Genomic DNA, 15356 nt, shown 5'->3' on the forward strand with positions numbered 1-15356 from the left:
AACATACCTTCCCAGAAGCTCTGCACAGCAAAGTACTCATGTTTTTGTTGTCAGTGCTGTTTGAAATGCTGAATGAAGAAGGCTTTATGTCATTCTGTAGAGAGGGAGCTCTGGTGGTTTCGTGTTAAGGAATTAATTACACTGCTAACACAAAAGGTATACAGTTCAAATCCACCAGCTTCTCTGCTCAAGAAGGATAGGCAGTTTACTGCCTTAGCTCACTAGAAGGTCAGCTATCAGTTGGTTCTCACACCATGACACTCAACAACAACCGACAGTCCTCTGGGTATGAACAAGTCCCCGGTTTAGGTCAAATTTACAGATACAATGAAACAGTAGTCTTAACTTTGAGGGCAAGATGAAGCTCAAAGCCTTTTCAGTGATTAAGCTGCATACGCAGCAAGTAAAGGTGATTGTGATGAAGACTTTGTTGTGAGTGAGCAGGAGGTTGGTTCAGTCTTCTCCAAGAGAGAGCAGATTTACCTAAGGTGAAATGACTAATACCAATGAGCCGTAACTGTAACCTGGGCACTTCTGCACTCCACCTGTCATGGCCAGCTCAGAAGAGATTTTGTTCTTGTTTGGTGCCATTAAGTCAACTAGGACACAGACAAGAGCAAAGTGTAGGAAAAGCTGAGAAATCCTATAATTGGAAGGATGAATGTTGTCATCATTGTGTACCATCAAGTCAGAACCAACTCATAGCTGACTGTCCACAGGGTTTTTAGAAGTTGTAAATTGCACAGGAGGAGACTGCCCATCCTGCTCCCATGGAGCAGCTGGCGGATTTGAATCGCATGCCTTTGGGTTGGCAGCACGACTCTTTACTACTAACTAGACCACCAGAGCTCCCTAATTAGAGGGTCTTTTCCTGTTGTTGTTGTTGTTGTTAGGTGCCATTGAGTATGACTCATAAGTACCCTATAAACAGCTATCCTGAAACCTGCCCTGTCCTGTGTTACTGTCATCATCTCTGGGACACTGCGGTCCATTGCTGATGTCACAGTGTCAGTGCAACTCATTGGGCGACTTCCCCTTCTTTGCTGGCCTTTCATCTTTCCAAGCTTGAGGTCCCTCTCCAAGGAAGAGCCTTGCCCAGCTGTATGTCCAGAGTATGAATGACAAAGCTTCATCACGCTTGCCTCCCAGGAGCACTCTGGCCGCACCTCTCCAGGACATAATCTGCCTGTTCTTTTGGCAGTCCAGGGCATATTAAAAATCTTAATGGAGGGGTCTAAACCCAAACTAACTGTCTTCAAATTGGTCCTTCGTCAGTGACCCTACATCAAGTTTCTGAGTCTGAAATCTGTACTTGAGGAGGCTGCCCCTCTCTCTTTTGTGGAGTGGCTGGTGGACTTGAACCGCCAACTTTTCTGCTCACAGTCTGGTATATTGTGAAGTTTGCCCCCCGGGGCTCCATTGGAAGAGTCTAGGTGGCTTTCTTACACTGAGTAAATACACACTGGGCTTTGTGGGCATCTTCCTGGCTGCTCAGCAGACATCCCCAAAGCCTTTTATGGACTTCTAGTTGCCCCACCTTTAGTCCCAGAGACAAGAAACTCTCTGCAGTGTCATTTCTGTCCACTTTCTGAGCACATGTCCTTTGCCCAAACGCTGCGCTTCGTCAGCTGAAGCATGTGACGTGGAATTTCTTCAAGGCCGGTTCAGCACATCTGCAGCCTGGGATCAGCAGCATCCCCTCGGGAGGGTGTTAAATCCAGAGTGTGCTGATCTGTTTCCTGTCTTTGTTATGATTTCTTCACTGCAACCCAAAACCCCTCGGCGCTCCCGTGGCCGCAGCCCGGGCGCAGCTGTGTCAGCAGGCCGAGGACGCTGGCTTAGCACGCTCCCCTTGCGTTTACACAGCTCGCTTCCATAATCCCAGTCAGGCCTATTAATTTACAGGTTAAACCACTCCTTGTCTGCCGAGTTGCTCTTAGGTCTGTGCTGTTAAACATAATCTAATTAAGACGAAGAGGAAGGGCAGTTACCTAGCTGAACTGATCCTTGCCAAGGGGACAAGCCACCATCCTAGCAAAATGCCTTTGAAAACGCTGCTGGAAAGCAGTAACATTTTTCCTGAACTTGAAGTCATTTGCAGGCTCGTGTATTCTCAGAGACGTGTAGTGACAAGGCATTGGATGGGGACGGGGGGGGGGACGGGATTGAGATTGGCCACGTGCAGGCTGGGTGGATTCTGTGTTTGCTTTTAGATCAAAACCAAACTATGTACCATTGATTCAGTCCTGACTCCTGGTGATCCAGTGTGCGATGTGGTTGGACTGGCTTACAGGGTTTTCTCAGCTGTAATCTTTAGGTAAGCAGTGTGCCACTTGGTGCCTCTACACTGCCCGAAGCTCTCACCCAGGGCCCTGGCTTTCTGGATAAAAGCTCACTTTGCTATCTGTGGGCCTTTGATTCTCATGCATGATCTCCCAGACTTGAAACCCTGAGCGGCCCCCACTGCCCTCAGCCCACAGCTCAGAATGCTGTTTGAAGGAAAGGGAACTGTGTGCCCTTGGAAATCTTGGCGATCACAGAGCATGTCCTCAGAACTCCACCCCAGCGGCCAGTGGGTTTCCAGTAAACCCCTGAGCATGAATCTAGCGTGGGCTTGTGACCTCCTTGAGCTGGGATGGAGGCAGCAGTGGGAAGGCCGCAGCCAAGTATGCAGAAGACATCATCACCGGGAACTCGGAGCCGTTCGTTTGCTGTTTCTTCGCTGCTGAGAGAGTCAAGCCAACCTGCATCCCCAGAGGACTGTCCTGGGCAGCTTTTGCTCCATGTGTAAAATTCTTCGTCTGTGTGGGTTGGTTTACAAGCCCAGTTCCTCCCGGCACACTTTTGGCCCAAATCCCCCAGTTCGTTCTGGTTCTCTCCATCCAGCAACCGGTATGTGTATTATGGTCAAAGAAGAAAAGAAAGTGAGTCTCGATAATGTTTTATATCCTTAGACTTAAGGGAGCTCTCGTGGTCTAGTGATAAGAAGCTGTCCTGCAATCCTGAAGACACACAGTTCGAATCCACCAGTTACTCTGCAGGAGATGGATGGACAGTCTCCTCCCATGTGATTTACTGCCTCTGAAAACCCACTGGAGGGTTAGCTATGGGTCCATTTTTGAGTACTTGATGGTACTCAACATCCTTAGTATTTAAGACAGTAGTACATCAAAATTATTTCAGGTCTGCATTTCAAATTTGAAATAGATATAGTTCAAGTATACTTGTGTTTTTCTTAGGTTTTTAAAAAAGTTTATTGTGGCAAAATATATATATGCACCAAAATTTTTGCCATTTCAGTATTTTCCAGTGTACTGTTCAGTGGCATTAAGCTCTGATGACCCAGTGGTAAGGAGCTGTGCTGCCAAGCTGAATCCCTCATCTGCTCCACAGGAGGAAGATGGTCAGTCTCTTCCCAGGCTACTTTACAGCATCTGAAAATCCACTGGTGGATCAGTTCTGAGTCGGTTCTGACTTGACAGTACACACCACCACCACCAGCAGTTATATTCACTTTATCTCTCTGCCCCATCACCATTATTTATATCCAAAACATTATCATCCCTCCAGACAGAAACAGTGCCCATTCATCAGAGACTCCACATTGCCTGCGGATTTAAATGCTGTCATGCCTGCATCTATGAGACTAGGTGTAAGTGAAGTCAGATGGTTTTTCTCTGCTCTGTGTCTGTGTTCAATTCAGAAAAGTAATAAAATGCTCCGTTTAATGTATGGCAGGGCCCTTTTAAACTAGTCCATCTTAAGGCACGTGCTCTCTAATACCACCTGAGTGCTGACATATGGTGTAATTGCATACCTTGGCTGTGCTGTGCCCAGTACATTTAAGAATTATGCCATTTAAAACAGGCTCTCCTGTTTTTATAACAGTACCACATCACATTGCCTTTCATGTCTGCCTGCCAGTGTAGCTTTCCACTGAGCATAGTCATAGGATGAGGAACAGGGAGTTCTGATGTTGCTGCTTTCTGGTTCACAGAAACCATCTGACAAGTGATGTGGCCTTTCTCCCATGGTGCCACTGGTTGAGTTTGAACTGACAACTACTTGCACCACCCAGGGAGCTTGCTTTTTGCATAGAAAGCAGATCTTGCCACCTGCAGAGCCTTTGATCCACATGTGTGATCTCTCCTGACTCAACCTCACAAAGAGCCAAAGGGTCCCCCCACTGCTCTCCATCCCTAACTCAGGAAGCTTGTGGGGGGAAAAAAGGTGGCCCTATTGGTGAAATGGACCATGCTCTTGATATCAGTAAAACCAAGACATCAGTGATTGATAACATGTATCCTTGTTGTTATGGGGTTTCTATGAGCTGTACTTGGCTTGATTGCACTTAACAACAGCAAGAAGTGTGAGCTAGTATAAAACAGGTTTGGAAACATGAAAAACCAGAGGAAAACTCTCATTAAGATGGATTGACACAACAGCTACAACATGGAACACAAACACACCAAGCTTTGTGAAGATGGTGCAGATCAAAGTCTCCCTGTGTTAGATGCAGGTCGGATTTAACCCAGTGACAACTCACAATAGCAGTACTGAACAGAAGAGAAACAAGCAAATGCTTAAGAGGCTTTTAGTTCATTTTCTTGACATCCATCACCAACATAATGTGTTGGGGGGAAGCATTGAACTGTCTCCATCATGTGTGATTTAGAGTAAAAGCTTAGGTTCTCACAGCAGATTCACTTGCTTTCCATTTTCTATCACTTCATCAACCTATAACTCCATCTGAGTAGTTTCTGTAATGTCATTGGTCCCCAGTTTCATGATGAACAAGAGGGATGTATTTGTTTAGCATTTGCCTTAGAACTGTGTTATGGTCATGACACAAACACTGGCTGCTCCTATGCCATCCTTGCAGCCTCTGCCGTGCCTGAGGCCATCGCTGCAGCCACTAATTCCAGTCCATCTTGAGCATCTTTCTCTTTTTGGCCAGCCATCTCCCTTCCCAAGCTCACTGTACTTTCCTGAGAGCTAGCATATGTTGAATGGATAACCAGAAAGCTGGTGGTTTGAACCCACCAGGCACTCCTTAGGAGAAAGATGCAGCCATCTCTGCTCATCACGATTTACCGCCATGGAAGCTTGACAGAAGCTTGCCTTGAGTTGGAATGGATTCAGCAGCAGTGGGTATAGAGTTACAGTAAGGATTAGCTGAGATAATGCATGAGAATATAGCCCAGCATCTGGCACATGGTAGCTCTCACTAAACAACAGTTATCATCATCATCATCATCATCACTGTTAGCATCCCTTACTCCTTTGAGGGGTTTGAGGAAGGTTTCTGGGAATTGCCTTCTCCTCCCCATCCTCCTTCCCATCACCGCCACGACCATTCCCACTATTAAAGAACACTTCTTGGAAGGAACCTCTTATAATTTTGTGCTACTAGATCTTGGCTCTGGGAGGATTCTGTGGGAATGCAGATCAGTTGAGATCACATCTCAAAAGGCAAAAAACTTTCCAGTCAAAGCCAAGACCCAGGGACTGGATCTCAGACCTTATCTTCAGGATTTGGTTTTATCTCTCTGTTTTCACCTTCTGTCAGCATCCCTTGCTGCCCTGTATATCTCTCCCATTAAACATCACATCTATTCCTTTTGCTGCATAAGCACTGAAGGGCCCTGGAAACTGACACCTCCATCAGGCAAGAGGCTCCCCAGGAAGAAGAGGAGGAAGACAAGGACCACTCTGGCTTTGTCCCATCAGATCGTACACTTGAAGCAGCAATATCCGAATTCCTAATGAGTTCCTAATGCAATTTTGAAGTTAATATTCTATTAGCTGAACGAATGTAACCAGAAGACATCATCCTAGAACCCAGCAGGCATCTAGTGTTCTTTTCTATTACTCTCTGTCAGCTCCATCTTCTGATATGCAGAACTGCTGGACACCACAGCGAGGTCCCTGGGGTTTGGTAGTTTATTTTTCTCCTTCCTCCCCACCAGTCCCACTTCCCCTACTTAGAAGTGACAGTGAATTTAGCAAGCAAGTATTCCAAATTACTGTCACATGACGGATGCCTCTGGACTTGCTCGGGAGACGAGCAAAGAGAGAGGCATGCCAGGCAATGCAAGAACAAGAACCGTTCCTAGCCAGTATGGAGATTTCTAGAACCTGGGAATTAGTCAAGAAAGGAACAAGGAGGGAGGAAGGAGGAAAAAGGGGAAGGAGGAAACTTGTCACTACCCACGTCTCCCTCCCAAACAACCAAAGAGAGAGTGAAATGAGTGGGAGCGCGGGATTTAAGTGTATCCTTGTGCAACTCTGAAGAATTGAAGGATCATAGTTTCTTCCTTCTCTTACCAATTTCTAAACAGTACCAGCGCAGGAGGGGAAGACCCTCTATGAGATGGATTGATTCGGTGACTGGGGTAATCAGGATGGGTGTGTCAGAGGCAGTGCAGTTGGCACAGGATAGAGCAGGGTTTAGGGCTGTTGTGCATAGGGTCGCTATGAGTCGCAAACGACTCGACGGCACATAACAACAACAACAACAACCTAGAGCTCAGTCCTTATCCCTCATCCTGTCTACTCTTCCTTTCTTCCATCTCATCCAGTCCCTTGACTTCACGCTTAAGACTCCCTCTTTTCATCTGCAGCCACATCATCCCTGAGCTCCAGACTCACGTGACCATATTCAACTGGACGTATAACACACACCTCATGACTGACATGTTCAAAATAAACTTCCACGTCCGCTCCCCCATCAGGCCTCCCAAAGTCAATAAACATACCACTGTTCGTCAGGATGTTTAGTCCAAGCGTTGAAGAGCCATCTTGGTCTCTGTTACTTCTCTGTCTCCAAAATCCATTCCAAGTCCTATCACTCAATGCTTTTCATTTCCAGGACTACGAGTCTGGCCAAACACACCATCACCTCTCACTAGTCTACAGGCATAATCTCCTCCAGGTGCTTCATGCTTCCCCGCCCTCCACATCCTGTAGTCACTTTTTTATGGTGGTGGTGGTTGTTAAGTGCTGTCGAGTCAAGAACAACTCATAGTGACCCAGTGAACACAGGATATGAACCCTGTCCTGTCCTGTGCTGTCTCACCGTCTCTGGCATACTTGAGCCCATTGCTGCAGTTTCTGTGTCAACCTATCTGGTTGAGAGTCTTCCTCTCTTTTGCTGTCCCTCCACCTAAGCTCACATTTCATAGAGGCATTTTAAACTATGAGAGAGTATTGTTTTTCTCAAGCAGTCTATGATCTGGGTGTGAGACAAGTTCTAGTCTTAAAAGAATGCAGAAGACAATATAAAACCTGTCAGAGGCACAATGAAATTCAGTATTTTGCAAGACATTTTCGCTTATGAAGGTCAACATGATAATCATTCCTCTTCAATGTAACTCTCTCTCTTAAAGGTATATAAAATTCAGTGTTACATAAGAAGTATCCTCTCTCAGAATATTTGATAGTAAAAGGCCATTCTAAGAAATAATATTAAGACATTTCATTCAGTAAGGGAGTTTATCTCCCAAATCCCACTGAAGACCCCACGTGGCATGTTTATGCTGTTTCGCAGTTTCTTGAATGAGTTTAGTTTGCCAACATTTCCTGAGGTACTCTCCTGCCTCAGTGGGATCTCATGGTGAATAACACACAATGAATGTACTCAGGTAGCTCAGAAAACAGGAAGCAAGTGAAAAAAAGCCAGGACCAAGGGTCAGAAACCAGGCAGGATCTGCTGCCATACCACCGACGGGAAGGGTCTGAGTTCTTCATCTGAAGGGTTTAGCTGTAAGGAAGGAGAGCAACCTTAAGCCAGGAAGAGCTTAGGAGGCCAGACAAGCAGGACTAAGTGTGGCATTCAGAGGAAAAGGGGGACTGGGGTTAATCTACTGATAGGGTTGCTGCCAAGTAGAGTATCAGGGCAGGCACAGTCACCCAGCATCAGGGCAGGTACAGTCACCCAGCATCAGGGCAGGCACACTTACCCAGCATCAGGACGGGCACAGTCACCCAGCATCAGAGTAGGCAACACAATCTCCCAACATCAGGATAGGCACAGTCTGCCAACATCAGGTCAGGAACAGTCACCCAGCATCATGGTAGGCACAGTCTACCAGCATCAGGGCAATAACAGTCTGCCTGTTGGCAGGGAGATTCTGTCTTCTTAGAAGCTCTAAGGGAGAATCCTTTCTTTGCTTCTTTCATCTTCTCGTGGCTGCCAAGCTTCTTTGGTTCATAGTTGTATCACTTTCATCTCTTCCAGGAAGATCACACTACCTCTGTGTATTTATCAGATCTCATTTCTTACAAGGAAAATTGTGATTTCTTTAGGACCCACCCATGTATAGATAATCCCAGATATTCTCCCCACCTCACAGCATTGTCATGATCACACCTGGGAAGACTCTAAGTAAGGTGGCATTTCAGGCCCACGGGTTAGGAAGTTTTTATGCGCTCTCACATGTACGCTGACATCTGATGAAACAGTTCTTGCAGTCATAGGAGGGGAATGATTCTTTGTGGTTGTAGGGGGTAAGGAGTTTTGCTGCCAACCCAAAAGCAAGTGCTTTGAACCACCAGCTTCTCTATGGGAGAAAGAGGCGTAATCTCCTTCTCTACAATTTACTACCTCTGAAAACCTGCACAAGAGTCCACTATGAGTTGATTCCAATTTGATGGCAGTGAGGATTTTTTGACCCTTGGCATATGGTGGGGACCAAGCAGCAACATTATGATAAAAGGAGAAAAAAATGAAGTTGTCAATGATTTCTCTTTACTTGGATACACAATCAATATATGTAGAAACTGCAAAAGACTTGCTGCATCAGACAGATCTGCTGTCAGTGACCTCTTCAAAGTGCCAAGGAGCAGGAGTGCCAATTGGAAGACCAAGATATTCCTGCCCCAAACCATGGCATTTTTCAATTGCTTATACAAATTGTTCAGCTTATTTGTAAATTGTCCAGCTTGTCAACAACGGACTTACAAGAGAAGAAACAAGCCTGTCTTGGAATAAGTACCGCCAAGGTGTTTCTTGAGGCAAAGGAGGTCTTTGACTTGTACACTTTAGACATTTTACCTTGAGGGGCCACTCCTTGGGCTGGGACTTTATACTTGGAATTGTTGGAGGATCAGAGGAGAGAAAGGCTCTAAAAAGATGGATTGACACAGTGACTGCTTTTAAAAGGTATATATTCTAAACTTTTTAAATTCCATATATATATTATATCCATATAACTCTATCTCTAACTCTATCATCTATCTATATATATCATCTATCTATCTATCATCTATCTATATCTATCTATCTATCTATCTATCTATCTATCTATCTATCTATCTATCTATCTATCATCTATCTATCTATCATTTTTGTGTGCTATAGGGTTGGGACCGACCCATAGCTGATTCTCTAGCAAGTTTTCAGAGGCAGTAAATCACACAGGAGGAGATTGCCCATCCTTCTCCTGTAGAGCAGTTGGTGGATTCAAAACATGTGCTTTGCAATTTGCAGCTTCTTACCACTAGACCACGGAGCTCTGTGTGTATGTACACATCTCTTTCTATCTCTATTATCTATCTATCTACCTACCTATTATCTATTTTTCTATCTATCTATCTATCTATCTATCTATCTATCTATCTATCTATCTGTCTCCATCTATCTATCGTCATCATCTAATCTATCATAGCAAGAAGGTGTGCTGCAGTCCTAAAGGCACACAGTTCAAGACCACTAGCTACTCCATGGGAGAAGGACGGGCAGTTTCCTCCCATGTGATTAACTGTTTCTGAAAACCCACTGGAGGGTCAGCTATGGATCCATTTCGATTCAGTGGTATGTAACAAAAACAACTACAAATAAATGTATGTATGAAGAAACACATTTCTGTATGCTTTCAATGAAAGAAACAATCAAATATTGTTTACCCCCTACTTCCGATAGGCATCATTATTTGGAAGTAGAAACAACACCCTGGTTTGTCTATTTGTCTATCTGTCCACCAGTTCATTTCATTGTTTGTAAATGTACTGACTGTATAAAATTTCATCAGTGAGAATTAACTTTTAAAAAGGAGGATTATCATGTATTCTCTGAATACTATACAAAACGCATTGGTTTGGTTTTATGAGGTTTAGTTACTATATAGTAATTTTAAAATAGTTTACACTAATTTTTTTTTTTTTTAGTTTACACTAATTTAAATAGAATTTGTACCTGCATTTGTTTAAAGAATTCTTCTGGTCATTCCCCCCACAAATTCATTTTGGTCATTTTCATTTACTTAATTGTTCTAATTTATGCTTATTTCTGGCCTCTGACAACCCAAGTGGCCTCAGAGATGCGTCATTTTATCCACAGTTTACCAGTAAGTCTTTTTGAAGAGTACCTCCCCTTTGGACTCCACAAGAATTTGGACATTTATGAAGTTTGGGCAGGGGGAAGTGGGAACTGGGTGGCTCATATACTTTGAAAAGCAGCAGAAGTGGGAGGGGGGAAATCATTATATTTAAGTTAATTTAGTTTTACATAGCAGAGTCTGTGCTGAAGCGTTTATTTACCACATGCCCATTGAGGGTTTTAGGAAGTCAGTATGTTTACATAGTATCTTAAGTCAAGGGTCTTATTTTTACTAAAGGTTTGCCAAACCCAGTTATACTACAGTGGTGTTCTGCCAACACAAAGATTACAGGATCAAGCCCTCAGCAATCATGTGTTTGCCAAACAGAGTCATGTTTTATCGATTCAACCCCAACCTCGCTGATTCCTCTTGGAAACTGTTGTATTTATCCCATGATGATGACGAAGTGGTTGAAAAAAGAAAATCACTACAAAAAAGAAATATTTTTAAGAGAGACACAAAGGCACTGAGTTCAGACAGGCTCTGAAGGAAGACAAACTGTGCGTTGGAATTGGGTGTTTGAAAATAGTAGAATGAAGGCCCAGTGCTTATTCTTATGCCGATTCTTTTCCCAAGTCAGATTTCTTTTTTTTTTAATTTTTCAAAATAATTTTTTTTATTTTGTACTAGTTTACATACAAAGTTGTTTTTCACACTGGATCTTTCCCATTTCCTTCACCCACTTCTCCTTCCCACAAAGTTGTATGACCTATAAGTAACCACCCCCACCCATCCTAAGTTATTTTTTTAATTACAAGTTGCCTTGAGTTATTTGACTCTTTTTGAAGACTTGTAAAAATGTTTGACCATGACCAGAGATGAAGGTAAATGTTTTTCTTTGCAAGTGATTATATTACTGTTATATTTTGCTGCTGATGTCAGATCCAACCGATAGCTGACCGTCCGTGGGTTTTTAGAGCTAATCAATCACATGGATGGAGATTGCCCATCCTTCTCCCATGGAACAGCTAGTGGGTTTGAACTACACGCATTTGGGATTACCACACAGCTTCTTGCCACTACGCTACCAGAGCAGTATCTGTAGCTTTAAAAGAACAGAGAACGTGAACTGGAAAAAAAAAAAAAACAAACCCAAACAAATCTGTCATGGAAAGTGTACAGCTACAATGCTCTTTATGAGTGAAGATGCTGAGTCTTCATCTCACTTAGTTTGGACATGTGATGAGGAGGGACAAGTCCCTGGAAAAGGACATCATGCTTGGAAAAGTAGAGGATCGGCAAAAAACAGCGTTAATAGAGTGGCTATTAATGCAGCAATGCATTCAAAGCAACAGATGTGAGGAGGGTTCAGAACAGGGTAAGTTTGGTTCTGTTTGTTTTACATACGTGCTCTGTCCTTAACAACAACAATCATGGAAGCACTGAGAACAAACCTTCAAGTTATTAACTTTGTTGTTGTTATGTGTTATTGAATCACCTGTGACTCTATGTACAGCAGCTCTGAACCCTGCCCTGTCCTGAGCACTAATTCCAACACACCAACCCTCATTGCCCCAGTTACTGTATCAATCCATCTCATCCAGGGTCTTCCTCTCCTGTGCTATCCCTCCACCCTTTTGAGCGTGATGTCCTTCTCCAAGGACCAATCTCTCCTGGCCAATTGCCCAAAGTATGTTAGATGGAGCTTGAAAATCCTAGCCTCCAAGGAGAAACTTGGTTTCACCCTCTCCAAGACAGACCTGTTTGTTTTCTTGGAGGTCCATGGTATTGTCGAAGACACTTGTCCAGCACCACAATTAGAAGGCTTCTATTCTTCTTCTGTCATCCTTGGTATTGTCCAGCTCTCTGAAGCATAGCAAGTAATTGCAAAGACTGTGGCCTGGATTAGACACACCTTAGTCTCTAGACTGACATCATTGCTTTTCAGTACTCTGGAGAGGTCCTTGACAGCAGATTTTCCCAATGCAATTCATCTTTTTATTTCCTGACTGCTGGTGTGAAGAGTGTTGATTGTGGAGCTGAGCAAGCTGTAATTGTTAACAACTTCAGTCGTTTCTCCATCTAACATGGTCCTGCAAATTGACCCGATGGTGAGAATCTTTGTCTTCTTGATGTTAAGCTTCTGTTCATATTGAAGACTACAGTCCTTGACCTTCTGCAGCAAGTACTACAGATCTTCTTCAGTTTCAGCAAGCAAGGTTAGGTTGTGTCATCTGCATAACGTAGGTTGTTGATGAGTCTTTCTCTAGTTGTGATGACACATTACTACTCATAAAGCTTTGCTTCCCGAAGGATCTGTTCTGTATATTAAAATAAAGAAATACATGCATGCATACATACATACATACATACATACATAAGTAAAATGACAGTACAAGAGCTAGAAACTTCTCCTTGTGATATTTTAAGTACATGTGGACGGATGAATGTCACAAAAGGAGACTCTCGCTATCCCATCCTGCTTACGATAGCTTAGAAAGTGCAGTATGGTAGAGTCTCAGCATATTGAAGTTGGAATCTTCTGTTTGTTGATGGATTGGTTTTATTTTAGTTTAGTTTAGTCTACTTTTGTTTTGTTTTGTTTTTTTCTGGGGCCTCTGTTTCACTTGAACTGGTTTAAGGAGTCAGATTCCAGTCAAGAGACCAAAATGGATGTTTCCACGAAGCCCTCAAGGCAAGAGCTGCGAGTGACTTTTCAGAAGTAGTAGGCTGCTCTGCTTCCCCCTGACTTCTTGAAAAATGGAGACAGTACTCACTGGCCCAGGAGGAGCTTAAGGGACTGTTGTAGTCTTCTGGTATTAGGATGTCTACTCTTGGAGCTTGGGGGCTTCTCTTGTAGGAAGGCGCCACTCACACAAACATCTAAATATCAAAACCAACAGCATAAACCTTGTTGCCATGATGTCTGTTCTGACTCATGTTACCCAGTGTGTGTCAAAATAGGACTGTGTGCCACTGGTTTGCAATAGCAGGGTATTTTGGGTTTTTGTTTTTGTTTTAAGTTGCCTTATTTGAGAGTCGGGTCCCAGGATGGCAGCCACCATGAAGAAGGCAGCTGCAGAAGATGTCAGCATTACCTTTGAAGATGGGAAACGCCTTCAAATTTGCACGGAATACAAGTAGAATCTCAGAGCTTAAGGAAGAGCTCTAAATGAAAAAGAACCAACTACAGAATTTAGAAGATGCTGTGATGACATCATGCTGGTGGATGATGACTGCCTAGTGATACCCTGCCAAGTGGATGATGTTTTCATTAGCCATTCTCAGGAGGAGGCAGAGGAAAGGTTAGAAGAAGCAAAGAAAAAATTGCAAGAATTAATTGATGCTTTAGAATCCAGAGTGGAATCCATCCAGCGGGTACTAGCAGATTTGAAAGTTCAGTTATATGTGAAATTTGGAAGCAACGTAAACCTGGAAGTCATGAAAATTGGCTATTTTATAATGCTTTTTAAAAGCTTGTTTAACAAGCTTGGATATTGTTTAAATTGAAAAAAAAATTTGAGCGAAAGCTTACAAATCACAATAGTTTTTCATTCAATTATTCATGAACATTTTATCTTACAACATTAATTATGAATGATTAATGTAATTGATCACAATGCCTAATCAAACCCTTGTGGTATATTACCTTTCCCTTCATCCAGTTTGTTTGTTTATAAATTTTTGCTTCCCTCTGCATCCCTCCCTCCCTATTCCTAATAACCACCTAGAATTTATTCTATCTGTGCATAAACCTTCCTTTTTTAAGTTCGTGATCTTATAATTGTCTTTTTGTGACTGATTTATGTCACTCAGCATCATTTGATCTAGATTCATCCATGTTGTCTAGTATGTCACAGATTCATGAACATTTTTTAGGGATACTTAGTACTCCTTTGTGTGATTATACCATAGCTTCTTTGGACATTCATTTGCTGATGGACATCTGGATTGTTTGCAAATCTTTGCTTTTGTCAATAAGACTGCAGTTCACATAAGTGTGAATGTCAGTTTGTGTTGCAACTCTTATTTCTATTTTTTGGGGGGTATACATACTTAATATTAGGATTTCTGGTATTTTTATTCCCAGCTTTCTAAAGAAGCACTAAACTACTTTCCAATTAAAAAACAAACAAACAACAACCAAAACCCGAAACAACCTCTCATTCCTGTTGAATCAAAACCAACTCATAGCTGACCCTCTGGTGAGTTTTCGGAGTCTGTAAATTGCATGGAAAGAGATTGCCATCTTTCTCCTTGGAGACACACTGGTGGATTCAAATCACTAGAAAGATACTGCCTCTTAGTTATCAGGGCGACTTCCTACAGAGTATGCCAGCAGGAATTTGCACAGTGGTTGATTTTTCAGAAGGGGAGTGTCATTTAGAGGCACAATTTGTGGTCAAGCACATTAACATTTTACAATACTCAATGTCAACCATGGCTGACCTCTAATAATATATAGAAAGAGTAATTTACTAGAAATACTATTTTTGTTGGGCAAGGAAGATATAATATTGGAGAAAGCTTGAACTCTTGAGTCATCTGCCCATTATGAGTGGTCTTTTGTAGGTAGGGCTTTAACCTGTGACTGGCTCTTTAACTTAAAAGGTTTCTTGTTATTCAACAACTCCTGCCAATCACATGAACTGAAAGAGCTCATCAAAAGTCAGCATCTTAAACATGTAAAAAGGCTTCCCCTGCCCCCGAAGTCCAATGTGATTATGTGCATTGAGTCCCTTAAATGCTGAAGAAAAATTAGCAAAATAATTCCAGCTGATTAAGGACAATAAAATGGAAAGTGTGAATGAAAGAAATACTTTTAAAATAATGTTTAGTCATTCTCAATAATATAAACATTGACAAAAAGTTGCACTTTACTATTAAGGCCAACTGAACTTGTTCTAAGATGTCAGAATAATAGACCCTGACACTGTATTTATTTATTTATTTTTTTAAATGTAGGGCTAATACTTGGAAAGGTTTAGGAATTGCTTCAGTAGAAAAATCTTTGCATTCTTTTCTACTTCATGAATT

General features: G+C 42.6%; 1 protein-coding gene and 1 pseudogene across 1 annotated transcript in view; both read left to right on the top strand.

Annotated features, from left to right (window-relative positions):
- COLEC12 (collectin sub-family member 12) overlaps window positions 1-15356 on the top strand; it is a 294036-nt gene that overhangs the window by 71323 nt on the left and 207357 nt on the right. The window lies entirely within an intron of this gene.
- LOC102846777 lies at window positions 13371-13829 on the top strand (annotated as a pseudogene).

This window comes from Elephantulus edwardii, unplaced genomic scaffold (assembly GCF_000299155.1).
Source record: "Elephantulus edwardii isolate Elephantulus edwardi_28Jun2011 unplaced genomic scaffold, EleEdw1.0 scaffold00316, whole genome shotgun sequence".
NCBI classification, from domain to species: domain Eukaryota; kingdom Metazoa; phylum Chordata; class Mammalia; order Macroscelidea; family Macroscelididae; genus Elephantulus; species Elephantulus edwardii.